At 47.7% G+C, this 25606-nt stretch overlaps 1 protein-coding gene across 4 annotated transcripts in view; it reads right to left on the minus strand.

Moving 5' to 3' along the window:
• The window catches only part of LOC144124613 (melatonin receptor type 1C-like), an 81747-nt gene that overhangs the window by 47967 nt on the left and 8174 nt on the right, over window positions 1-25606 (minus strand). The gene's annotated exons all lie outside the window — the stretch shown is intronic.

A 25606-nucleotide genomic window follows, 5' to 3' on the forward strand; every position in this document is an offset into this window, starting at 1 on the left:
GGGACAAAAAAATGGAAAAAAGAGAGTCGCTAAGAAAAGTTAAAGCTGCAGACATTGATATTGCGCACAGGGTATCTACGTCAAGGAAGCCCAAATCTAACACCATTGTTGTTCTCTTCATCCCCTAGGAAATAAAAATGCCTTCCATACGATAGCGGAAATAGCGCGACCAACAACAGAAAGCCTTGGATTTGGCATTTTTTCTCAGGAAGTTTTCTTTCGCAACCACATTAGTCGCGCACAGAAGTAACTTTGCCCTCAAACAGAGTAGTGTTACCAAGTTTCGGAAAACGACTGCCAGCATGGTTCACAACGCTGCATTGGAGCGCGATCTCATATAGATTTCTTAGAATTTGACTATCAAATCTAGTGTAGGGAACATCTGAAATAAGAGACACTATCTTTATACTATCCACATTGTATTGACTTTCAAATCGATCACCATTCCGCTATATCATTAGTACATCTCAAGATTCGAAGTGTGCAGTTATATGCTGGTGATTTCTCGATTTTTTGTTCCGAGCTCAAACACAAAGCTTACGTGATTGTTATTGTCAGAGTCCTGTTTCAAAAGCAGCAATACAACCTTTTAAAATTTCTGCCTCCCGGTTAGAATTCAGAAACAGGCAATTGTCACTACCATCGCCATCAGCGTCGGCTGGAAGTATGAAGGTGTAGCTTTTTACATCAACAACTGTCTTCTGCAAAATAAAAATCGCTCTGACGTTATATCATGTGAGTGGGGCGAGTCTTAATTTCCTCACCTTCCACCAAATACTAAACTTTCAAAAGTGTTACCACACAAGAAGCACAACAGTGCAAAAGGCGTAATCTATGCATCCCCACACAATAAAAATAAAAATTTATCAACGAGATTGATATGCTACTAACTACTCATTTGACACGACATGCTCAAATACATTTAGTGGGCGAAATCAACGTCAACACAGTAAAAAATAAATCCTGCATCTCTACATACACTGACGTATCAACAAACCACGATGTTCTGCAGCTGCTAAATGTTCCCACATGCTTTCCATTAACTACACAGAACAGGCTAGATCACGTATAAATTTATAATTATGCCTTGACTTCACTGCAGCAATGTTCGCAGGTGATATTTCGGACCATGTTGCTGTTTTTGTCGTAGTGTCCGCATCGAACCAAGACAGTTAAGAGCGGGTGAGCACTTGTCTTCAAAATGTATCTTATAACAAAATCATTATCACGAAGAACACGAGAAGCTCCTTACAAAGTCAATGCAGTTTGCAAAAAATATGATTCATTTCTAAAAACGTTGCTGCTGCACATTAAGGTAAGAACAACATCACCTTCATTGTCAAAAAATTGAAGGAACAGAAATTCATTTATAATGAATGGTGTTTTAATGTCTAGCAGGCACGAAAGAAACACGTTTAAAAAATTGAAACAGCCATATAACGCTTGCTTGGAACAACGCTACAAAGCGTGCAAAAAACAAGCTGAAACCCTTCTTTATCAGAGGCACTCTGATGTGAAAATAAGCCAAGCTGCATAGAACCGGGATGCCGCTTGGCAAATCACATTTCTGGCTCTTAAGAATGACCCCGAATAAAACAAGGTATTAGCATAGCTACTGATGAATGTATAATGTCTGAAGAAACTTTAATGGCCAGTGAGCTTAACTAATGCATCACTAGCCTTCCATCTTCTGTAACAGCACCTTTTTTTGGTTAAAGTAAGTCTGAGGTTCCTAAAATTCAACACAATGCATCCTCGTTTTACCTATATTAGGTTATGTCCGTTGCCTACAAGGTATTTACTAAAATAATAGCTAATAGAGTCAAGGCAACCTTAGACTTTAATCAACCAAATGATCCGGCAGGTTTTCGTAAAGGACATTCCACAATAGATCATATTGACTGGTTACGAGAAAGCATGCGACTCGGTGCAAACCTCAGCAGTCATACAGGCATTGCGGAATCAGGGTGTAGAAGAGCCTTATGTCAAAATACCGGAAGATATCTATAACAACTGCACAGCTACCATAGTTCTCCATAACGTCAGCAATAAAATTCCAATAAGGAAGGGCGTCATGCCAAGGAGATACGATGTCGCCAATGCTATTCACCGCCTGTTTACAGGAGGTACTCCGAGGCCTGAATTGGAAACAGTTGGGGATACGAGTTAATAGAGAATACCTAAATAATCTGCGATTCGTTGATGACATTGCCTTGGTCAGTCACTCAGGAGATGAAGTGCAAAGCATGATCAATGATTTAGAGACGCGGAGCAGAACGGTGGGTCTAAAAATTGACATGGAGAAAACCAAAGTAATGTTCAACTGCCTAGCAAGGGAACAGCAGTTCACAATTGGAAGCGACGTGCTGGAAGTGGTAAAGGAATAAGTCTACTTTGGGCAGCTAGTGACAGCTGATCCGGATCATGAGAGGGAAATAACTAGAAGGATAATAATAGGGTGAAGCGCATATGGCAGGTTCTCTCAAATGAAGAATAGCATTTTGCCAATATCCCTCCAGAGAAAAGTGTACAAACGGTGCATCTTACCGGTACTCACCTACGGCGCAGAAACGTAGAGGCTAACGAAAAGGGTTCAGCTCAAGTTAAGCACAACGCGGCGAGCCATGGAAAGAAAACTGATAGGTGTAACTTTAAGAGACCGGAAACGGGCAGAGTGGTTGAGGGATCAAATGCGGGATAATAACATCCTGGTCGAAATCAAGAGGAGAAAATGGGCTTGGGCAGGGCATGTACTGCGAAAGCAAGATAACAACTGGTCCTTAAAGGTAACAGAGTGGATTCCAAGTAAAGGCAAGCGTAGCAGGGGGCGGCAGAAGATTAGGTGGGCGGAGGAGATTAAGAAGTTCGCAGGCATAGGGTGAGCGCAGCTTGCAAAGGACAGGGTTAATTGGAGAGACATGGGAGAAGCATTTGCCTTGCTGTGGGTGTAGTCAGGCTGACGATGATGATGATCAACTAAAATCTTCAAGGCAATTGAACATAATGTTTCATCATCTCTATGTCATGTAGATAGCACCTGTTTATTCAACTTATTTTCATTTGGACTGAAAATATCCACAAAATATTACCAATATTTAGGAAACGAGATAAACTAAAGTTTGATAGCTACCTTTCGATACCTTTCTCATCATATATGTCTAAAGAATAGAAACATAGCTTCTGCAACACTTAAAGAATTATTTCCGGTACAATAACCTTTTAGATAACTCACAATACGGATATATTCTAGGAAATTAAACAAAATTAGCTCTGCTAAACATCGTCAAAAAACTAGCCAAAGCATAAAAAAATTATCAGATCACTGAGGCACCCGCATTGGAGGAATGCGTAAGCATTTTGTGAAACTCCTTTGCACTGTTTCGATTATTTTGCACTTAATTAGCTCTACCTCATTAATTCTCACACCATATGACGTCACAGATTCGACGTAACACCACACTTTTTCTTTCCAGACGTCTATGTAACCAATCCACATTCTTTACGTTCGCAGTAGCACGAGACCCCGGACGCAATTTGTCGCATTTTTTTCTCGCTTATTTACCCCTAATAAATAATTTTCGCACCATATGACGCCCCACCTATGACGCCAAACCATATTTTTTTTCTTTCCAGATGTCAATGTAACCCACAAAGGCACGTGAGGTCCACGGTGACTCACTACCCCGGACACCATTTTGTCGCAATTTCCCAGTTAATTGGTTTTAATTAAATAAATAAACACCCCACATGCAGCTCATGATTTAACCTGCTAGAATTGTGGAAGCTCTATCTAACGAAACCGTTTTTTTATAACTCAATGCGTTCGAACGTTATCGCGATGACAAGCTCGTCATGGCACGAAACCGCAAACATAACCATACATTGCATAAGGTGTCAGTGGGATGGCGCTGGATTTTACAAACAGATGACGAAGTGCATCCTTGTGGAACGCTTTCTATGCGTCTCCAGTGTTTCTGGTTATTTTTTTGCGTGTGTGTTGCGGGGACGCCGTTCCCATTCATGCGGCGATCAATGTGCATCCTCCTGGGCATTCGACCAGATTGGCGGCTTCCTCCTGCAGTTCTTCGATGACGCGTTGCAGCCTTCCGGGTGACCGCGACAACGAGGAGAGCACACTGTACTTCAGCGAAGACAGTAGTGAAGGCGAATTGGAGACGTATCTCAGCCGCAGGACCAAAACAAGACTATTAAGACAGTCACACAAGTCGCGGCATCTTTTAATTCACTTATGCTTCTATAAAACTGATGTGTCCGATGTAGGCTCTATGTGTCCATAGAAGAGCACGAGTACGTGCACGCTATTTCAGTTGTAGTTTCCTATAGTAATGCAAACCCCTCGCAGTGCACGTGCGAGGGCGTACCTGCTGCTTCTTCTGTCTATTTCTTATTTTTTCTCTGCTCAATTTCACCGCTACTACCGCAACAGTTTTGAGCTGCTTTTGTGCATCCGGAATTTTTTTCCTATTTCAAGATGGCGGCCATGCAGTGTCAAAGTGTGGGTGCGTATACCTGACTTTTTTGTGTGTGAACTTCTTGGTGCGTTTTTTGGTGTGTGTCTTTTGTTTTAGACACCGACTCCGTGCGTCCGCGAGTGCCTCGACCGCTAAACGACCGAAGCTTAAAAAAGGGGCCGAAGGGGAGCGAGCTTCAGTCCGCTGCGCGGAGGGAAAGCCGCCGCCACGTACTCCCGGGATCCCGAGCCGCCGCACCGCATCCTTGAAGCCGCCAGCTAGCCTCCCCGGAAGGACCGTCGCCTTCGGGGGCGACACAGACTGCGTCTTTGTCGATGGACTGCTGCCGCGCTCCCCGGTCAACTGTACGTTCGCTTCCCTTCTGAAGTTTCTTTTCGACTGTCGCTAATTGGACAATCTCCTTAGTTGTGATCTCTGTAGGCAATTTCTTACTCCAATGTATAGCTTAATTCAGTTTATTTATTGCGGTGTGTGTATTTTGCAAGCGCATTGGGCATCAGGCGTCACACTGACATACCTTCACCAGTAACAATCACAGCCTTACCTGCTTCAAGTGTGGACGAAGCGGCCACAAGGCAGATGCGTGCCGCTCGGCGGTAAGAGATAGACGACAGGCACCGTTCGTTTACTTACCCGCCAAGTGCTCAAATGAGGAGAGCATTCTTGAAGGCTACATGGAGCTCAAAAATGGAAATAGAATTCCCGCTGTGAATGCAGCCATGATGCCTCGGCCAAAGTTTCTCGTCGAGGGACTCTCGGTGGATGCCGGACCGTTGGAGGGCAAGGCAATTTCGGTACTGCGGGATACCGGACGCAATACGGCAATCGTGAGAAGAGAGCTAATCCACGACGACCAGCTCACAGGCGAGGCTAAGCTCGTTTTTTGTTGATGGAACAGCTAATATGCTGCCGGAGGCGCGTGTTGAGATCGAAACCCCGTATTTTTTGGGGATTATCACGGCGATCTGCATGGCAGAGCCTTTCTATGATTTAATTCTCGGAAATATAGAAGGCGCAAGAACCCCTTATGACCCGATAGGAGCGGTTGAACAATCAATCAGCAACGAGCGCGCTGAGGAGGAAGTTGTAACAGCAGTTGTAACTCGCGCAAAAGCAAGGGAGCAACCTAAGAAGTTCCAAACGCTCAAAACCTCCGACGTTGCAGTACAGCCGATAAGGAAGATTTATGCAGATGAGCAAGCAGAGGACGAGTCACTCAAGCAGTGTTTCTCCCAAGTTGGCAAGAAACTGATACACAGAGACTCGGGAGGAAAAATCGGATTCAAGCAAGGGGATCTTCTCTTGTACTAAAGCTACACCGAGAAAACTGGGCAGATGGTGCGTCAGCTCGCTCTCCCAAGGCGTCATCGTGAGGCTGTCTTGAAAATGGCGCACGACAGAACAATGTCCGGGAATTTAAGCGCTCAAAAGGTGAAGGACCAGATTTTAGAGGATTTCTTCTGGCCAGGTATCACCGTGGACCTGAAAAGATTTGTCGCCTCCTGTGACATCTGCCAGAGAACAATCCCGAAGGGCAGGGTAGCCCGTGTGCCGCTGGGAAAGACGCCGCTCATCGAAACTTTATGCAAAAGCATAGCCATCGACATCGTGGGCCTCATCCAGCCCCCTTCCCAGCAAAGTCATCGGTATATCCTGAGCCTAATGGATTATGCAACCCGATACCCAGAGGGCGTAACGCTGCCGAGTGTGGAAACTGAGAGTCGTTGAGGCTCTAGTGGAAATGTTTTCTCGATTTGCTGCCTCTAACGAACTGCTAAGCGACCGGGGCACCAGTTTCACTTCTGATTTGATCAAGTCAGAACGGGAATCAGCTATGGATGTCATTTTTTTATCGTGAGTCACTCGATGCTGCTCTTGCAGTGTGTGGGCGTCCGTCTTCACCAGGGCCAGGTGGAATCACATATGCAGCTCTGTCCCACCTTGGACACGAGGCGAGAGAAGGCTCAACTGTATTATTCCTCAGGAATGAAAATCCAGTCGGCTGATACCACTACCAAAACCATTCAAATCACCGCTCGAGCTCTCAACGTACAGGCCAATAGCCTTGGCCAATTGCGTGGAAAAGGTCATAGAGTGAGTTTGACGCTCCTTGAGTGGTATCTCGAACACTATAAAATATACCCCAATGCAATGGCTGGTTTTCAGAGGGGTTGCTCCTCTATTGATAGCGTCGTTGATCTCGTATCCACGGTTCAACAACAGAAGCGAATGAAGCGTTTGTCCGAGGCCCACTTTTTTTATGTGAAAAGTGCCTACGACAATGAGGCTCATGAAGCCATCCTTGATGCGCTGGAAACAGTGGGCATCGGTGGTCGGATGTTTCCGTGGATAGAGAGCTATCTGACCAAAAGATCATTTTTTATCCAGCGTGAAGACGGCCCGACACGTGCGCATTATACCTGCCATGGCGTGTCACAGGGCGATGTCCTTAGCCCCAATTAGTTTAATCTGGCACAAATCGCCCTCCCAGATGTCCTCCCTAACAGCGTCCAGATATCTGTGTACGACGATGACATCTACATTTGGGCCTCCTCTGAGACGCGTCTCCAGGTGCGTGCAAGACTTCAGCGGGCAGCAACAATAACTTGTTCCTATCTCCAGAAGCAAGGTCTCTGCGTTTCACTCGGAAAGTGCGCGCTAGTGGCATTTACACGCAAATGTATGACTCCATATCCGGTCTGTATCGACGGTCACATCATTTTTTTACTGTAAATCTCAATGTTTCTTAGAATTCAGATAGACCGAAGTTTATCACGGCGTCCGCATTTCACGCTGCGGAAAAAAAAACCTAACATTTATTGCTCACTAACTCTGATTTTTACGAAGAAAATTATCGGGCTCGTCAGTCGAATCAATGCTGGAGTTGTACAGAGCACTATTTGTGGGATTCTTGTGGTGCAGTACACATGTGTTTTTAAACACGTGCAACGCTAATTGACGTGCCCTCCAGACAGTCCAGGGTCAGGCCCTCTGCACATGCCTGGGTCTCCCTCGGAGCGCATCAACACTGGGAGGCATTGCACTCGCCAAATACCACTTTACTTCAACGTATTAATTTATTGGCTGATTGATTTCCACAAAGAAGCAGGTACAAGGTTTTGGTGCAAAACAAGAGGGAAAAGCTGCAAAGAAGGCAGCTTGACTGGCCTCAAGTTCTGTTTACAATGGCAGCAGCAGAGAAGGAGGGAAACTTGTTAAAAAAACAACGAAAGAACGGAAGAGCGAAGGCAAATTCTTATAACAATTTAAAAATTGCAGAAATGAAAAAAGGCAGAAAGCAAAGGAAAGAAAGTACAACCATGCGCTCTCATGAGCGGTAAAACAATTTATACAGAGCTCTAGCGGAACAAGTAAGCACATCGATATTACATCTGGTAAGGTCATTCAGTAAACAAGGAAGCCGGTGGAGCATAACATTTGATGACCTTAATTAGTAAGTATATGTGAGGAACACACCAAGACTCGGGAGCTCGGGTTGTGTAAGGGACTGTGCGCTTTGCGAAATTGGCGAGGGAACTGAGAACGCCAATATTTTTTACCTCTCTTCAGTAAGTTGAAAGTAAGCGGTGGTTTATTAAGGCAGGCAATTTTAGAGTTCTGAGCACACTCAAGAGAGGCGCGGAATGAAAGTCGTGAGGCTTATTGCTTATGACACCGAGAACTTTCTTCTGGAAAACAGCTTATAAGTGCTTGTATTTGAAGTTATCCCCCATACGAGACAGCAGTACCTAAGGTGACTGAGAAAAAGTGCATTATAAATTAGCATTTTAATGGATTGATGCAAGTACCTGAAGAAAGGAACAACACCTAGTACCCGTGACAGTTTGCAAGCGAGGAAATGTATATGGGAGTGCCAGGACATGTCATGATCAAAGTGCACACCAAAACTTTTGATTGATCGTACAACTTCAATTGTACAAATGTTAAGCACATAGTCTGCAGGTAATGCGACATTCTTTTTTTTTTTGAAAGAGTGAGGCTTTGGTTTTTTTCTGTGTTGATGATGAAACCATTTTTGAGTGCCCACTGATGTAATTTAGAAAGCACTCTCTTAGCACGTAGGGCCAAGTCATCTGAGGATTTCGATGAAACAAGATGTGTATTGTCATCGGCAAACGGAGGGTAGTCCCGTAGACCAGCTCAGCCACCAGTCTCTGGAGGTCTTCTTTAAACGCTGAACGAAGCCAGAGGAGAATTAGTGGAAGCTAATCGGGCCAAGCTTCGCGTGCAATAAGGGCGGCCTTCAGCTGGTGGTGTAAGTGTTCAGCCAAGCCGTGCGCAGAGGGATGATATGCGGTGGTGTGGATATGGTGCACTCCAAACAGAGAATTCAGAGTGCGAAGCATAGCGTACTCACCCTAGCGGCCACGATCAGTCGTGACTACGCTTTGGCAGCCAGGACGGCAAATAAATTCATTGAAAAAAGTTGACGCCATTGTAGAGGCCGTGTTAACAGGCAGCGGAAAGGCTTCCAACCACCGTGTATAGCGGTCGACACACGCAAAGATGTGGCGGAAACTTCTTGATGGGGGAAGAAGGCCAACATGATCGACGTGGACATGGTCGAAGCGGCAGTCGGGAGAGCGGAAAGGGTGTTGAGGCGACTTCGTGTGGCGCGTAGTTTTGCACGCTGACAGTGCGAGCACTCAAGAGCCCAGCAACGCACATCTCGGTAGATGTTAGGCCAGACGAACCTAGACGTCATGAGTCGCTGCGTAGCACGAACGCTGGGATGGCTAGTGTTGTGCAGCTGTTCGAAGACTTGGCAGCGGAAAGCGGTTGAGAACGTAGAGAGCTGCTAGAGACGTCGCACACGATGCTCTCTGAGCAGAAGGACGGACAGAGGCACCGGTGACAAAGACAGGAAGCCAGAGGTGGCCTGGAGGTTTTGAAGTTCACTGTCTAACCCCTGTGCGGCCGGCAGCGCCGCGAAGTCAAGCGCTCCTGGTGCAAGTGCATCGACACGTGACAGCGCATCGGCCCCGCTGTTCACGGGCCCTTCGGTGTACACGATCTTCATCGTAAACAAAGAAATAAAGCTCATATGCCGCATTTCTCGTGCAGTCCAAAGGTTAACGAAATCCAAAGGTTAACGGCTTGTGGTTTGTAAGTACACAGGAAACGGCTCCTTTCAAGTTGTGGCAGAGTGCCGAATAGCTAGGTAGACAGTGGACAACTCACGACTGAACTTACTGTAGCGCATTTCTGCGGGCTTGAGCTTCTGGGAAAAGAAACCCAGCGGGCACCAGAAGTAGTGGTCAAGCTGTTGCCAAACAGCGCCTACAGCTGCGCCGGAGGCGCCGTTGATGAGATGCAACGGGGCGTCGGCCAGCAGGTGCATGAGCGCAGTAGCGGCGGCAAAGGTGCTCTTGGTGGCATGGAAGGCGGACTCGGTGGCTGGCGTCCTCTAGAGAGAAGTGTGAGGACCATGTGATAATTTTAGGAGATTAGTGTGGCCCAGTGTAATGGGGGCAATGTCGGGCAGGAAATCTCAATGGAAGTTCAAGAGGCCAACGAAGTCTCGGGCGTTTCAAAGCGAGGAAGGTCGTGGTCGGCGTGCACTTTGCTATCCCAGGATCAAATTTCATGCGCTGTCACATGATCGCCAAGGAACTCGATGTCGCTGACGCCAAAATGAACTTGGTCGGATTGTTCTTCAGGGCGTGGAAAGAGCAGGCGCAGGTGTTCAGCGTGTTCGTCAGACGAGGAAGTGGCAAACAGCAGATCATCGAAGTGCGCAAACACAAAACGCAGGCTATTCATGGCCACGTTCATGAACGAAAACGCATGCAGATGTACTCAGAGAGGCCAAACGGTGCTACAGTGGCTCTCTTAGGGATGTCTGCAGGCTCCACGGGGATCTGATGGTGGGCCTTCATCAGGTCAATCTTGGAAAATATGACCATGTAATGCATATCGGCCGCAAAATCGTGAAGATGGGGGAAGGGATATCGATTCGGGGCGGTGCGGGCGTTGAGAGCAGGATAGTCGCCACAGCGGCGCCAATCACCGGGGTGATGTTTCGGCACCATATGCAGCGCCCAAGATCTGCTGCTGTACAACGGCCGAATTCGCGGCGGGCAATCGCGAGGCGGTCGCTAGCAAGACGACTTGGCCGGCAGAACACTGCAGGGCCCATAGTGACTATGTGATGCGTGACGACGTGGTGGAGCGGAAGCTCGAGGTTGCTGGGCCTCATGATGGTAGGAAAATTCGCCAGAATCGTACGAAAGGCTGACGACGGCAATAGCAGTGCAGCTTGGAGGGTGGCGGTGGCCACAGGGGCGAGGCTGTTGTTCAGAGACAAGTGAGTCGTCTGGTATACAAGTCGGCGATATCGAAAGTCTAGAGCCAGGCCAAAAGTGTCAAGAAAGACCGCTCCGAGAATGGCGAACCGCACGTCCGCGATAATAAAAATTCAGGGAAGGCGTGACGTAAGTAAAATTCGAGGGTGACTGAGTGCTGTCCATATAATGCGATCTGGCAGGTGTTCACCGCCTGGAAAGGTGCTCCTGGCACAACGCGTTGCCGATTGAGTCGATATGCAGGCGCGACGCTACAATAGGCACCGGTGTCCACCAGGAGCGGCTTCCCGAAATTCTGTCGGTGCGGTAGAGCAGGCGGCCGGGTGCAGAGCCAGAATCACTGGCTGCCATCAGTGACTCGCCAGCACGTTTCCCGACATTAACGAGGCTGCCGGCACTGGTGGGCAGCGTGCAAAACTTTCGGTGGCACCAGCAGAACCAATCACCGCCTGGGCGTGACCGATGTGTGGATACCGAACGACGGCGCAACCATCGGTGAGAGGAATGTCGGCAGCGATGCAAAATTGACGCTCGCGTTGCGGCAATAATGTTCGCGAGCTGGTGGATTTTATCTTGCAGAGTTGACTACCGGTCGTCGAGACTGGACGACTGGGAGGACGGAATTCCAGTCAAAGAACGCCCACCGGAGTAGTCCGAGACACGGTGAGCTAACTTCGTGAGATTCTGCGGCAGGCGCTGAAGGAACCGCACGCGGAGTGCGTGCTTTTGACGTCCTGCAGGCGGCCGCCGGGCAGCTATCACATGCTGTTGAGGGTCTGAGACGGTCGACCGTCGCCAAGGTCCTCAGCGCTGAGCAACTACTGCAGGCGGCTGCGCTCTGAGATGGTGTTCCGGACCAGAGCCGTATCCTTTAAACGGTCATCAGCGCGTATTGCAAGCCGAGGCGGCGCAGCAGTGATTGTGGCGATAGCGCCACTACACACGGCATATTCCAAGATATTAAATCATATAGTTGAAGAATTCGCATAATTTGTTAGTGAACGTTCAGCCTCATAGTCTACGCAACTACGGCTTACCTGGTCTCGTCAAGCACGACAACGTGCTAAGTAGAAAGGTCGGCAGGGATAAAAAAAAACAGTAGTGCCAAATGCGTCAATGGCTTCATGGATAGCCGCCACTTTTGGATCTTCTTGCCGCTCCCATTCACTGGCCGCTTGGTCACCCTCGTGGCCCTCGGCGCTCGTTAATGGCCTACACGATGAGCCCCATCATAAGACGCGACCAAATGAACAGATGGTTATGGACTGAGAGATCCTGGTCAGGGGTCCTTCCTGATGCTCTGTTACGGCGCGCGCCGCAGGCGTACAGCAATTTTGGGGTTACATGACAGATATAATAGACCCGCAATCATCGGCGCAGCCCCTGGCGCTGTGAGCTGAGGTAAACCCGGCTTTTGCAAGCAGTTACTAGCAGTTACGCGAAGTGCTGCAATACCGTGCAACGTGTCACCGGCTTGGCAAACTTCTTTTTAAGGAGTCCTCTTCCTTATGGTACAGATTCAAGAGAACCTGCTGTAGTAGTATTGTATGGCATGGCTTTCGACGACCGTATTCTGCCTTCGTCGCCTGATTTCAGGGATGTCGCACAGCTCACCGACAGGAAAACTCCGTCGATGTGTTCCAAAACCTTTTCCTTGGTACGGAAAGCATTTTCTAGCAGAAGAGATATCTTGGGCTTTTCAGTTCTGAGGCACCACCTTTAGAGATTATTCTAGGAATAAATGCGGCTTCATTATGGCTTGCTTCTTTACGACGCAGTCTGCCGGAGCACTCCAGGATCTTCTCAAGGAGCGTGTCTGCGGTCATCCCCGATAAATAGGGGCTGAAACACCGCTCTTTGCGTTCATCTGCAGCAAAAAGCACGATCAGGTGGTACTTCGACTTCTTACCAGCCTTCCACTGCTCTGTCCCTTTCTTTTCACCAGGAGCTAATAAAAAGTACGGATTCATCCATGTTGACAACATTATTTGTTTGGTATTCTGCAGCAGTCTACAGATGTCATATTCCCTCCAGCTGTCGGCTGTTTCACGCGGAGTGCTGCCTCTTTCTCCGTTTATAGCTTCCCGAACAATGTCATGGCGTTTCTCGAAACTTCTTAGCCAACATCTCCTCGGTTTAAAGCTATCATCAACACTGATCACACGAGCAAGCTCCAAATTCTTATCACAGATCAAGAGCCCGCTGACAGGGATGCTCGTGGCTCGAGCGTCTGTGCACCAAGCGTAAATGGCGGAGTTCAGGTTGTCGAAAGCAGGCGCTCGTGTTCGATGCCGTGATTTTCCCGGTTCTTCTTGTTATTCTACAGCTTGTAATTAGTCTTCCTCTATGATGGACGTCATTGCTACTGATGGGCTCATTCTTTGTTCATTAGTCGTTGTAGCAGCGTTGTAGCAGCATTCATTGCTGAGGGAGGGGCCACGCGTTATTAGAATAGGAAGGCAGCTAAGTCATTTCTTGCGTTAAGCAGATCATTTCGTTGTAGTATCGTCTGACTGTATTTACAAAATATGCAGTACTTGCCGCAATGAGAACAAATTGAAATAATTTTGTGTAATTACATTTGCGCGGTTCTTTCTACCAAAGCTATTACTTTTTGGTGCACAGAACGCCTAGTACACAAGCTGGCGCAAGCACAAGAGACAAGCCAAAATGCGTGCCCAATTTCTACCGGACTTTATTTTTTTATTCAATGGATAGTGCCATAGAGAGTCCTTGATTCGTGAGAGTCGTCAACAGGGCTACGAAACTGGGAAGTTGCACTCCACTAATTCAGCCACCTGTCTGCGACTGTGAGTTGTCTGGGAGTTTATATAGGATATTTCGACTTCAATTTGAGGTGAACATTGCTACGACCGGCTAGAATATATTAATACGCACGCAGGACTCTGCCAGCGTACATTCTTTGTCCTTGTCGATTTCTTGTTTTCTGGTTTTATGCTATTTGTGGAAGACGTAAATGGGGAGATTCTATTTGTATGCAACTTAAAACAGCAAAAGGAATTATACGCTGCGCGGTATCAAATGGAAGAGTGTGCAACTTCTGACGGCTTGCAGTAACGTGCGAGGGGGCTTTGGTTGTCACTCGTGTCGACCGTGAAGAGAACAGAGAAGATAGAACACATTAATTGGAAACGCCGCAGGATATCCGTAACAGAGCGGAAGGACGAATAGGCCAGGCGGATGATGTCGCTTTGACGCGTGAGTCACAACTCCTACACACCACGCACACTCGAACGCATGCAAACGCACACACACAATCATAAGCGGGCGCACACGCTAAAATTCAATAGAGAATATGCATTTCAATGGATAAAAATGCACCACGGGATTTCGGCTCCCCTTGGCTCCAGCCCGTTGCGCGCATTCAGTAAGCGTGGCATCTTCTAATAGCAAAAAGGGCAACACGTGTCGCTTTGGTAATTCCACGGGCTGTTCGCTTCAATTAACATATCTTTGAGTAGACCAAGGAAGGAGTTTTATCATGTCGCACTTCATTCCTAACACATTTAAACAGGTGGAATCGCCTTCCTAGTGCTGTTGCTGACATTGTGAATATCATTGCTGTTCATGAAACTGTCACCAAATGTTTTTTCTCCAATTACATTTTTGCTGTAGCTTTTCTTTAACTCATTTGCTGCTTTGTTGGATCCCTGCTGGTTTCGTAGGTGACCTTGCTACACACTCGTGAGCATTAATTGTGTAATTGCCGTTTAAATTTGCGTTATCGTTTTGCTGTTTTGTGTTTTACAATGCTTTGATCCACCCAAATCCCTCTTTAGTTCTCTTCGGCCCTCAGAATTAATAAATAAAAAAGTGATTCCCTTATCACTTCTAATGCCTGCTAGCAAATACAATATGGGCAGTTCTTTCTTTTCATAAGCACTTAATAATTAACTAAATGCAAAACTTTTGCGACGCTGCGCAAATAGGTCCAGGAACTTAACGCAGCGCGTGAGATAGAGTGCAGGCTAAAATTAAAAGCGCGTTACATATATGCGGGCATTCACATTTTTTTAAAGCAAAAAACTAGAGCACAGCGCATTCGAAGAGAGGCTAGAAATCTTTAGTTCCTTGTGCAAGTTTCTGCCTTGTGGTGCAACGTTCCTCGCGGATCTATGCTACCGGCAAGAAATTCTTGGTCACGTATTTATTGTGCAAGCCATCCCTCCCTCTGTCAGCAACACCGGATGTGTCGGTTCCGATTGATGCAACATCTCTTCAAATCAGTTGCTGTCGCTGCCACGGCGTTGATTAAAAAGGCACTGAAGGTGATAATAACGCTACCAAAGCGGGTTGCGCTTCCCGTGATTGCACTCCGCGACTATATGACGCACAATCGGTTGTGCAAGGCTTACTTTCCCCAACTCTATCGCCGCGAATCTCTGAGGCTGACAAAGGAAGGTTGCGCGGTTCAATACTGAAGTAAGTTTTGTTTTAAAACCGATAGTGCACTTTTATCACAAAAGGCAACCTGAATGTTGGAAGCAAAGAAAACCGATGCTTGGCGGCGCCACAGACGGCCAGGAGTGTTTCGATTTGCTATGGCGGTTCGCGTACATGAGCTTTGCGTGCCCTGCGGTTTTGTTTTTGACGCGCCTCGATTTACAAGCGCCGAACAGCAGAGGAACTCCAAGTGCCGCTTCAAGTGCTAGCTACCCTTTGTAGGAGCCTGTTAAGGCTGATCACATGATCGCCACGGCCGATGAAATACTCTGACGGCACGATGGTCGGTGATCGTGCAAGGCAGTTCGCAGTATAAAGAGCATTTGTGTCTTCGCACGCTCACCCGGCAAATCATTCCCGGCTGTGCTAGTCAACTTCAAACTACTTAACGGAAATCGTTTATTAGGGACGGGAGACAAGGTACAAGGCAGTTAAGAAAAATTGCTGGTGGCCTAGCTCTGCTGGCCAGGATATACGTAGCGAAAGCGCGGAGACTTCTGCATCGGAAGAGTGCATTCACTAGATGCGCATTTATTTGTCCTCAAACCTTGAGCCGTCGTGGCGGAGTGGTAGAGTCTCCGCCTAAAACGCCGAAGGCCCTGGCTCGATTCCGAACCTCGGCACAAGACTTCTTTTCTTTTATTCAGAGAGTGGGTGGGGGGTTTCAGTGGCTCCCATAGGAAAACGAGACCCTCTATACTCAAACTGCGCTTGACCGCCGACGCGTTCGGCGGCTTCGACACACTCTGACCGCACTGGCGAGACTTGGAGCATGTCTCTATTTCGCGCCGAGTGCGCCAGCCGCCACCGGCCCGTCCAGACCGATCTGGCTCCGCGGCCAGGTGCGCGTTGTGACGGAATTCAATAGCTTCGGCAGTTGGGTGGAGCTGTTCTTTTTGAGCTCTCGGCTAATTTAATCCATTCACAGTACACATCTGACGGTACATGCAAGTAGGCGAGAGAGTCCGATCCTGTGGACCCGTTCGATCCAGCGGAAGCCGTTGAAGCGTCGTGCGTCGGCTTTAGTTTCAAGCCGCCAACTTTAAAAGCGAGCGCCCTTGAGCACGCATCCGTTTTTGTTGCAACAAAAATAAATAAATAACCTGGCCCTTGATTCACCGTGAAACCGCACCGTTCAAGGAATCACAATACATTGGCCCCAAAGCCCCGGCCAGCCTCCGATGGGCGCAACGCGCCGACCTTGTCCTGGCCCCTAGCGACTCCCCGCACTGAGGTTATATTTAATTTGAAACATCTCCTCCCGGCGGAAGAAGGAAACGACCCGCCGGCGCCTAACATAACCGTGCTCCCTCAAAAGCATCGCACGCTCTGTGGAGCTGAGGTCGCTGAAATGCAGCCCGGAGTTTTTGCGAGAACTACGTCGTCGGGTTCGGGAACGGGATGCATCGTAACGCTGGCAAGACACCGGTGCAAACGTAAACGAAGCGACGGTAGCGACCCCCGATAGATGCCTTCAACGTACGGCGGCGGTAGCTTTTATTTCGGCAGCTGCTAGACCACACCGCTAGCCGCCAGAAATCATGGGGTCTGCGTTTACGTCACGTTTCTCGTCACTCCGTCCTATGACGTCAAAAGAGTTCGCCGTGAAGTCATAAGAGTTCTCGAGTTTGAATCAAAGCGGCGGGAAAAACTTTTTAAACTTCGATTCCAATTTTCTTTGAAATAAATGTATCTTTCGCTCCAGGACAAACGGCAACAACGCCATGAAATGCCGTACTACCAGATTTTGCTAACAAAAAAAATTGATAGAGTTCTCCTCACGGTCTCTTTAATCTCATCTGCCCACCAAACTTTCTGTCGCCCCCCACGACGCTTGCCTTCTCTTGGAATCCACTCCGTTACCCTTAAGGACCAGCAGTTAGTTATCTTTCCTTAGTATTACATCACCTGCCGAAGTCGATATCTGCCTCTTGACTTCGACTAGGATGTCATTAACACGTATGTGTTCCCTCACCCACTCTGTCCGCTTCCGGTCTCTTAACGTTACACCTATACCTAAAAATCCACGTGTTACAAAAAGGCACGGCGTTATTAAAGTGGCAAGGCTGGGGTGCAGAAGTGAAGAGTCAAGAAAGATGTATGTGCGATTAGATGTATGTACTGTAGGTTACACCTATAGTTTGTCTTTCCATTGCTCGCTGCGTGGTTAAGTTGAACCCTTTTCGTTAGCCTCCACGTTTCTGCCCCGTAAGTGAGTACCGGCAAGATACAGCTGTTGTATACTTTTTTCTTGAGAGATGTTGGTCAACTGCCATTCATTATCTGAGCGAACCTGACATATACGCTCCCAACCAATTCTTATTCTTATAGTTATTTCCCTGCCATGATCCGGGCCAGTGGCCACTACCTGCCCTAAGCAGACCCCTTCAAGCACCTCGATACCATTTGTGACCTGCTGTTTCTTGCGAGACTGCTCAACATTACTTTCGTTTTCTGCATCTTAATTTTAAGACCTGCCGTTCTGCTCTGCCTCATCCCCTGACTTAGCAATGCAGTGTCACCGGCGAATCGCAAATTACTTTGGTATTCTCCATTAACTCCTATCCCCAACTTCATGTCTGACTGAGTACCGCCACTGCACGTCGCCTAGGCGACGCAGCAGTCATCGTGTCCTTAAAGTTGCATAGCGTTATGTACTGACCTCTTATTGTGCCCCTGACGTGAAGGTTTGCAGGCACCGTCTTCCATTGAGAAAGTGATGGTACCTATAGCGAAAATGAGGATTTAAATTGCTTTCTTGTCTTTTTCCAGAGCCACAGCTGGGCATTCGTTTATATGGCAAGTTTAGATTGCCGCACAAAAATGCAGTTGTTAAAAGCCAATTCAATGTTCCCTTTACCTATTGCCTTACAGCGGAACGACACGCAATTTCATAATGGCGGTTGAAAATCCCGTAAATCTCAAAATTTCGCTTTATTGCACCTATGGCACAGTAGCTAAAAGAAGTCTGTCTTTATTGGCATTAAGACAGGACTCGCATCGCTCACATATTAAAATCATCATTGATTGGAAAAATAATGGACACTCAGAAAAATTCACAAAAATAATAAATATATTCAGTCGGAAAATAGGAGCACGGAACAAAAAAAATACCTTTTATACTCCCGGAGGCCTGCGTGCCGTGCCGGAGAGGGCAGGAAGAGGGCCGATTAAAACAATATATTTATTCTGAACTGAACGGACTGAATAATACAAAAACTATTATATAGCTTTTAAACGTCGCTTTGTCATAATCATGGACAAGCGCAAAAAACAGGGACAAAGAAGGACTGTACAACACGAGTCCTTCTTTGTCACTGTTTTTTGCTCTTGTATATCGCGGAAATGCACCAACTCGCCCTAAGTTGTATATTCTGTCATAAACGGGTAATGAAAGTTCAAAAACTCTTTTTTTTCATTTCCGATGTTCCAAAAACAAGAACTAAATTGCTCGCATGCTGCGCTTTGAGTTACTCCGCAGTGCAATTCCGAGCTCGACTAGGGGTCGTCTTGGCGAAACCTCATCCTTCTACACTGCTGGTGGCACAGAATTGTTCAGAACATGCCCGGTACCCTCAGAGAGGAGCTGAATGCAGTGAATTCCTCGGGAACGGCAGAGACTAAAGTTACAGACGGGTACCTGTCGATAGTCCGGGCTGGTAGGAGCAGTCACCTCTGTCAGAACTGAAATAAGACGAATGGATGTCGTTTCTTCGTACAGAGCGGTCGCTTGCACCTTCAAATTCAAGTGTCCAAGCTTCGAAATCGCGAGAATATCGCCGCAGCTGAGTAGAGTCGGTGCCAGAAGAGGGCTACTGCGCCATGCTCGAGCGATCGCTGCGTGTTGGCAGGTTTCGTGCGAAGATTAAAAACGCTCCCTTATGTGGCTGAGGAAAAAGCGATTCCGAAACTGAGTCAACTACTTCCACAACATAATAAATGCTGCTACTTGTCCGGAAGCAGCCCGGACTGTTCACATTAGGTCATTTCGTGCCACTGTTGAAATCGAACGATCTGTGTGGTAGGAAGGATTTAAGAGAAAGGCAGAGGAAAAGTTACGCATGTCAACTTGAGCGTTTCAGTCAAAATATCAGCAGAGCACGCAGGATCTCAAGCGCCATTCCCAAGTAGTACAATTGTGTTCCAGATCATGATCTTAGCAGGGCATAAAGGAGCAGTGACAGCCAATTTCTGAACATAGCTTTCTTATTATATTTTATTCCTCATACTTCAAAATACAATTCCTAAAAATCTGAGTAATTCAGTGCGGTAGTCATTTTTTAAATGAATTTTTGTTTATTCTTAAAGCAGCTTGCTCATCTGGCAGCCATAGATCTCTGACGTCACGTGGAAATGCCCTGTCCGTGTTGTTAGCTGTGTTCGCTTGGTTGCGTTGAGGTTTTTGCATGCACGCCGTGGAGGGTGGCTACACGGAAAGTACTTTTCAAAATTTAAGAAAATAAAGCTCTTTTTTTTTTACTTTTCCGAAGATTTCAGCACAGCTCGTGAGCTTAGTTGCATGTGTTGAAGTGGGCTTCTTCGCTGCGCTGGTGTTGAAATTTTCGACGAAGCCGAGCTCGGGAGAGCAAGCTGCCGGGCAAGTTGGTGATGCATGTTGTAAACTAGGAAGCGCAAAAAATACCGGACGAGGTACAGAGTAAGGGACACAAAAACATATAATGCGCTCGTGAGCCTGTTTTTGTGTCCCTTACTCTGTCCCTCGTCCGGTATTTTTTGCGCTCCCTAGTTTAAAACGTGCTCGATAGGTTGATGCTATATTTTTCAAGAATATGCTTAGAAGCATATCAGTATGTTATGGCAGGGGCCTCCTTTCAGCAGCCAAGTGCTCCCGCATGTGCAAGTGCGGCGTATTCCGTGCCCCAGAGAATGACCAATTCCGCATGTGTAGGAATGTAGGCAGAATCTAGGTGACAGAGGAGTACTTGCGCGTGAGAGATTTCTAGTGCTACCGCATTGTACTCTTAGGAGCAGGTTAAGTGTTATGTAATGGTGAAAGGACAGTGCCTCCATCCACGAAGGGATACGCAAATTGGGCCCCAGGCTGCTAAAAGAACCCTTTTACTAGAATATTCGCAAAATGATTGCTTCAAGATAATGGTACGTCATTTAGAATTGAGCGCAAAATTTGTTTAGTGATGCGCCAGTGACGACGACTGCGCCCCAGCGCTACAGCTGTTTCCATAACTGTGCACAAACAGCTATACCAGCTCTTTCAGCGAAGGAGCATCATAATTTTTATAAACAGGCGTTCTAACACCAGTGTACCGTTTATCACAGGAAAGGCGAATAATATATTGAATAGTAAGCAAGTGAACTTATTTGCCAGGGTTAAGTTTTACGCTATTACATTTCAGCGCCCGACTGCAACCGAATATTTCATAATACCGCGAAACGAGCGTTACGAATGTACCACTCATTTTATGCAGTGGCAACAATCAGCGCTATTTCACTACCTATGGCCCAAAACATTCCTTTGGAGCAGAATAAGGCCGGTTGGAGACGCCACCAAGCACACGCTTCATCTTAACCAGCACCTGGAAGTCCAGGGGAACGGATGTGTGGCAACACGGCCGCCTTTATTCTTCCTGATGGCATGAGGACTTGTTCTCCGGTGGCAAAATTGCTTGACTGCTACTGGGGATTATATCAAAAATTGATACACTACTGAGAAACAGGATATAGCAAACATTAATTTATAAACAGCATTCTTTAAATGTATCCTTTTACACAAATGTGGGGGCCAAGCAGCTAAACCCCTTTGTAGCTGAAAAAACGATCGCACTGAGCAGAAAACGGGTTTGCGTTAAATTATTGCCAGTCTCTTCCCAAAATCCAGACGTAAGATTTTCAGACCCGCAGACGATAAGGTGCAGAACACTCAGCGTCGCATATTCGCGTTTTGTTGTTTTCTAAAAGTGATGTTATCATCAGGTTTCTGTATTCCCTATATCTTAAACTTCTTCGCGCCACACTCACGCTGTAGGAAGAAAACGGCTCGCTGTTAGCTCTTCTACCATGCTGTTCACTGTGTCGTTTCAGCGTTTTTTTTATGCCATACGAAGCAGTAGTCCGTTCTCTTTCTACAAGTCTGGCATACTGTGTTTCAACGGGTGGAAGTCACCACCCGTTGGTTTGACATCACCCGCGTGCGCAGCTTACCATGCGACGAACTGCCGAAATTACGTGAACTCTTTGGGTTCGCTTATGTGTAAAGATGAGCGCCTGAACATTTTCATAGAAGCACCCCGCGTAGCCAGCACGCGTAGCCAGCACTTTTACATCCCATAGAAGCGCCCAGAGCCTCATTTCAGCAAGCTGGCAGAGACATTACCGGCCATTTCTAACTTCATCGTCGGGAAACCGGTGTGTCATCGTCGCCACAGATTATTTTACGCGCTACGCTGAAACCAAGGCCCTCCAGTAGGGCGCAGCAGCCGAGGCTGCAAAAGTTTTCGTCGAACACATAGTCCTAAAGCATGGCGCCCCGGAACTTATTATCACAGATAGAGACACTGCGTTCACTGCCAAGCGCTTGGAATCCCTCATGGGGCTGAGTGGCTGCTCATAGGAAAACAGGCGCGTACCATTCCCAGACAAATGGCCTGACCGAGCGCCTTAAAGGGACACTGAGGAGAACCCTATCAAATTTTTTTTGTTAGCAATATCTGATAGTTACACATTTCATGGCTTTGTTGCCGCTTGTCTGGGAGCGAAAGATGCATTTATTTCAAAGAAATTTGGATTGGAAGTTGAAAATTTTTTCCCGCCGCTCCGATTCAAACTCAAGAACTCTTATCACGACACGGAGAACTCTTATGACGCCACAGAACTGAGTGACGTGAAACGTTACGTAAACGGAGACTCCGTGATTTCTGGCGGCTAGCGGCGCGGTCTAGCAGCTGCCGAAATGAAAACTACCGCCGCCGCACGTTGAAGGCATCTATCGGGGGTCGCTACCGTCGCTTCGTTTACGTTTGCACCAGCGTCTTGCCAGCGTTACGATGGATCCCGTTCCCGAACCCGACGACGTAGTTCTCGCAAAAACTCCGGCCTGCATTTCAGCGACCTCAGCCCCACAGAGCGTGCGATGTTTTTGAGGGAGTACGGTTAGGTTAGGCGCCGGCGGGTGGTTTCCCCCTTCCTCAGAGAGCAGCCGTTGCAAACTAAATATCATAACCCCAGTGCGGGGAGTCCCAAGGGGCCAGGACAAGGTCGGCGCCTTGCGCCCATCGGAGGCTCGCCGGGGCTTTGGGGCCAACGGATTGTGATCCCTTGAACGGCGCGGTTGCACGGAGCAGCAGGCGGCGTCGAGGTCTCCCACGGTTGCAAGGGCCAAGTTATTTATTTACTTTTTTGCCAGAAAAAAACAAATGGGTGCTCAAGGGCGGTCGCGTTTAAAGTCAGCGGCTTGGAACTAAAGCCGGCGCACGACGCTTCAACGGCTTCCGCTAGATCCAACGGGTCCAGTGGATCTGGCTCTCTCGCCCACTTGCATGTACCTTGAGATATGTACTGTGAATGGATTAAATTAGCCGAGCTCGAAAAGAACAGCTCCGCCCAACTGCCGCAGCTATTAAATACAACGCACACCTCGCCGCGGAGCCAAATCAGTCTGGCCGGTCCGGCGGCGGCTGGCGCACTCGGCGCGAAGTAGACATCCTCCAAGTCTACCCGCCAGTGCGGTCAGAATGCGCCGAAGCCGCCGAACGCGTCGGCAGTCAAGCACAGTTGGAGAATAGAGGGTCTCGCTTTGACCGACGTGACTGCGCCGTGCAGCGCACGCGCGCGCCTCGCCGCAGCATAAACGCGCCTTAACAGAGCCTGCGCTTAATCGCTAACCAACGTATTCGGCGGCGGCATCCATGGGAGCCACTGAAACCCCCCGCCCACTCACTGAATAAAAGAAAAGAAGTCTTGTGCCGAGGTTCGGAATCGAGCCAGGGCCTTCGGCGTTTGAGGCGGATACGCTGCCACTCCGCCATTACGGCTCAAGTTATAGCCGTCAATAAGGGCGCATCTAGTGAATGCACTCTTCTGATGCCGAAATCTCCGCGCTTTCGCTAGGTATATCCTGGCCTAACAGAGCTAGGCCACCAGCAATTTTTCTGAACTGCCTTGTACCTTGTCTCCCGTCCCTAATAAACGATTTCCGTTAAGTGGATTGAAGTTGACTGGCACAGATGGGAATGTTTCGCCGGGCAAGCGTGCGAATACAAAAGTGCTGCCTTGTACGATCACCGACCATCGTGCCATCATAGCTTTTCATCGACCGTGGCGATCATCTGAAAAGCCTTAACAGGCTCCTTCAAAGGTTAACTAGCACTTGAAGCGGAACTTGGAGCTCCTCTGCTGTTCGGCGCCTGTAAATCGATGCGCGTCAAAAACAAAACCACGGGGCACGCAAAGCTAATAGACGCGAAGCGCCATAAAAAAAGCGAAACTCTCCTGGCCGCCTGTGGCGCCGCCAAGCATCGGTTTTCTTTGCTTCCAACATTCAGGTTGTCTTTTGCCTGCCTTCCTTGTGTGATAAAAGTGCACTATTGCTTTTAAAACAAAACTTACTTCAATATTGACCTGCGCAACCTACCTTTGTCAGCCTCAGAGATTCGCGAAACCATGTAGGATGGAAAATTCCTCCAAGGTGGCGTCTCTTGTCCAATGGCGTCACCACGCTTGTACTTGCGCGTTTGGCCTGTGGCGGTGGTACCTGTATTTTGGTTCTTGCTATTTTCTACCTTACAAGGGCTTTGTTTTCAGTAAGAGCGGCGTTTTTGTGAGCAGGAGCTGGTATTCTATTGATACAAGCCAACTTCAATTTCTCCTCAGTGTCCCTTTAACAGAACTCTCATCGACATGCTGTTCATGCACCTTGACGTTGGTCATCAATCTTCTGACGATATCATGCCATATATTACTTTTAGCATATAATGCCGTGACGCCCAGCGTTGCAACTGCAGCCGCAGACTAGTGACGTTCGCTCCGGTCAACGGAGTGTGGGTATGGACTCCTATTCGACGCCTCGACCATTCCGAAAAGCTGTTAAAGCAGTGCTTCGGCCACTGCAGAGTTATCCGTCAGCTACGCGACGTAACCTTCATAGTTCTTCCGGATAGAGTTCTCCGGACTATCTGCCGTCAGCAAAAGCCTGAACTCGTCCATGTCGTGGGAATGAAGCCCTTATTTTCGGAAGACATTTAGTGGCTAATCACCACGCGTTTCTCAGTTTTATTTTCTTTTTCATCTCCCTGTTTTCTTGTTAAAGCATTGGGACGATTCTCTTTCATAGAGGGAGGGTAATGCCATGTCAGCAACAATAGCCTCTCGGCACTCAGCTCCTGTGTCACGCTGGTGGCCTTTGAGAAGAAACTTATGTTCCGCACCAACCGCCTCTCTGTGCTGCTGCAGCTTCTGAAAGCTTCTCGGTGTTGGCGTTTCTCTGCCGTCTAGGAACGATTTACCAACACCAACTGATACGTGACAATGATGTGGTGTCATCAAAGCCTGTCCTCCGGATGCTGAGAAACTCTGTGCCGTTAAACGTGGCACTTATGCTAATCAGTGGTTGCGAGTGGTTGCCCGGAAGGAGAAAAACCCCATCGATGGCAGCACCTACCATCACAGGGCAGCGGCGCATCGCTTAATCGCGGCACCACTGCTCCAGGAGTAGCACGAGTATATGCCAGGGGTCTATGAATATAATCTAGGCATTGACCAATTCTGCATATATTAGCATTAAACCATCAAAGCTATCGCGTCATACCCTCAAGGCGGAGCTTAAGTGTCTCGTCCAATTTTTTCCACCTCAAAAAAATGCTGTCCTCTTATGTTTCAGCTATTTACAGGCAGATCATTCCTACATGCATTCATACAAGTCTTTCTTACTGGCACCGATCTATATGTTTTTACATGTTCTTAAACGTCTTTCCTTGGCAACGTATGTGTCCTCCCTTTCTTTAGTGTCAGTCGAGATCTCCTTCCATGTCACAATAAGTTTGTTGCGCTAATTTGAAATCTAGTGCTCCTATTAAGGCGATACTCTTTAATGGCTCATACTCGCGGTGACCGTCCGTCCGTTACATCGCCACCTAGGTCACCTGACCTTGTGACGTCACGTGATCTTATGGTCACGTTTCCTTAGGATCGCAAAAGACTTTAGCCTTCCGACCATTAGATGTCTAAGTGCCTCCAACGAATTTTTTGTTATTAACTATTCATTGCCTTTTTTTATGCTTCTTTTTGCACAAAAGAAAACAGACAAATAATAAGCAAGTACGCGTTTCGTTCTATGATTAGGGACATGTG

The sequence above is a fragment of the Amblyomma americanum genome, chromosome 3 (genome assembly GCF_052857255.1).
Source record: "Amblyomma americanum isolate KBUSLIRL-KWMA chromosome 3, ASM5285725v1, whole genome shotgun sequence".
Classification (NCBI taxonomy): domain Eukaryota; kingdom Metazoa; phylum Arthropoda; class Arachnida; order Ixodida; family Ixodidae; genus Amblyomma; species Amblyomma americanum.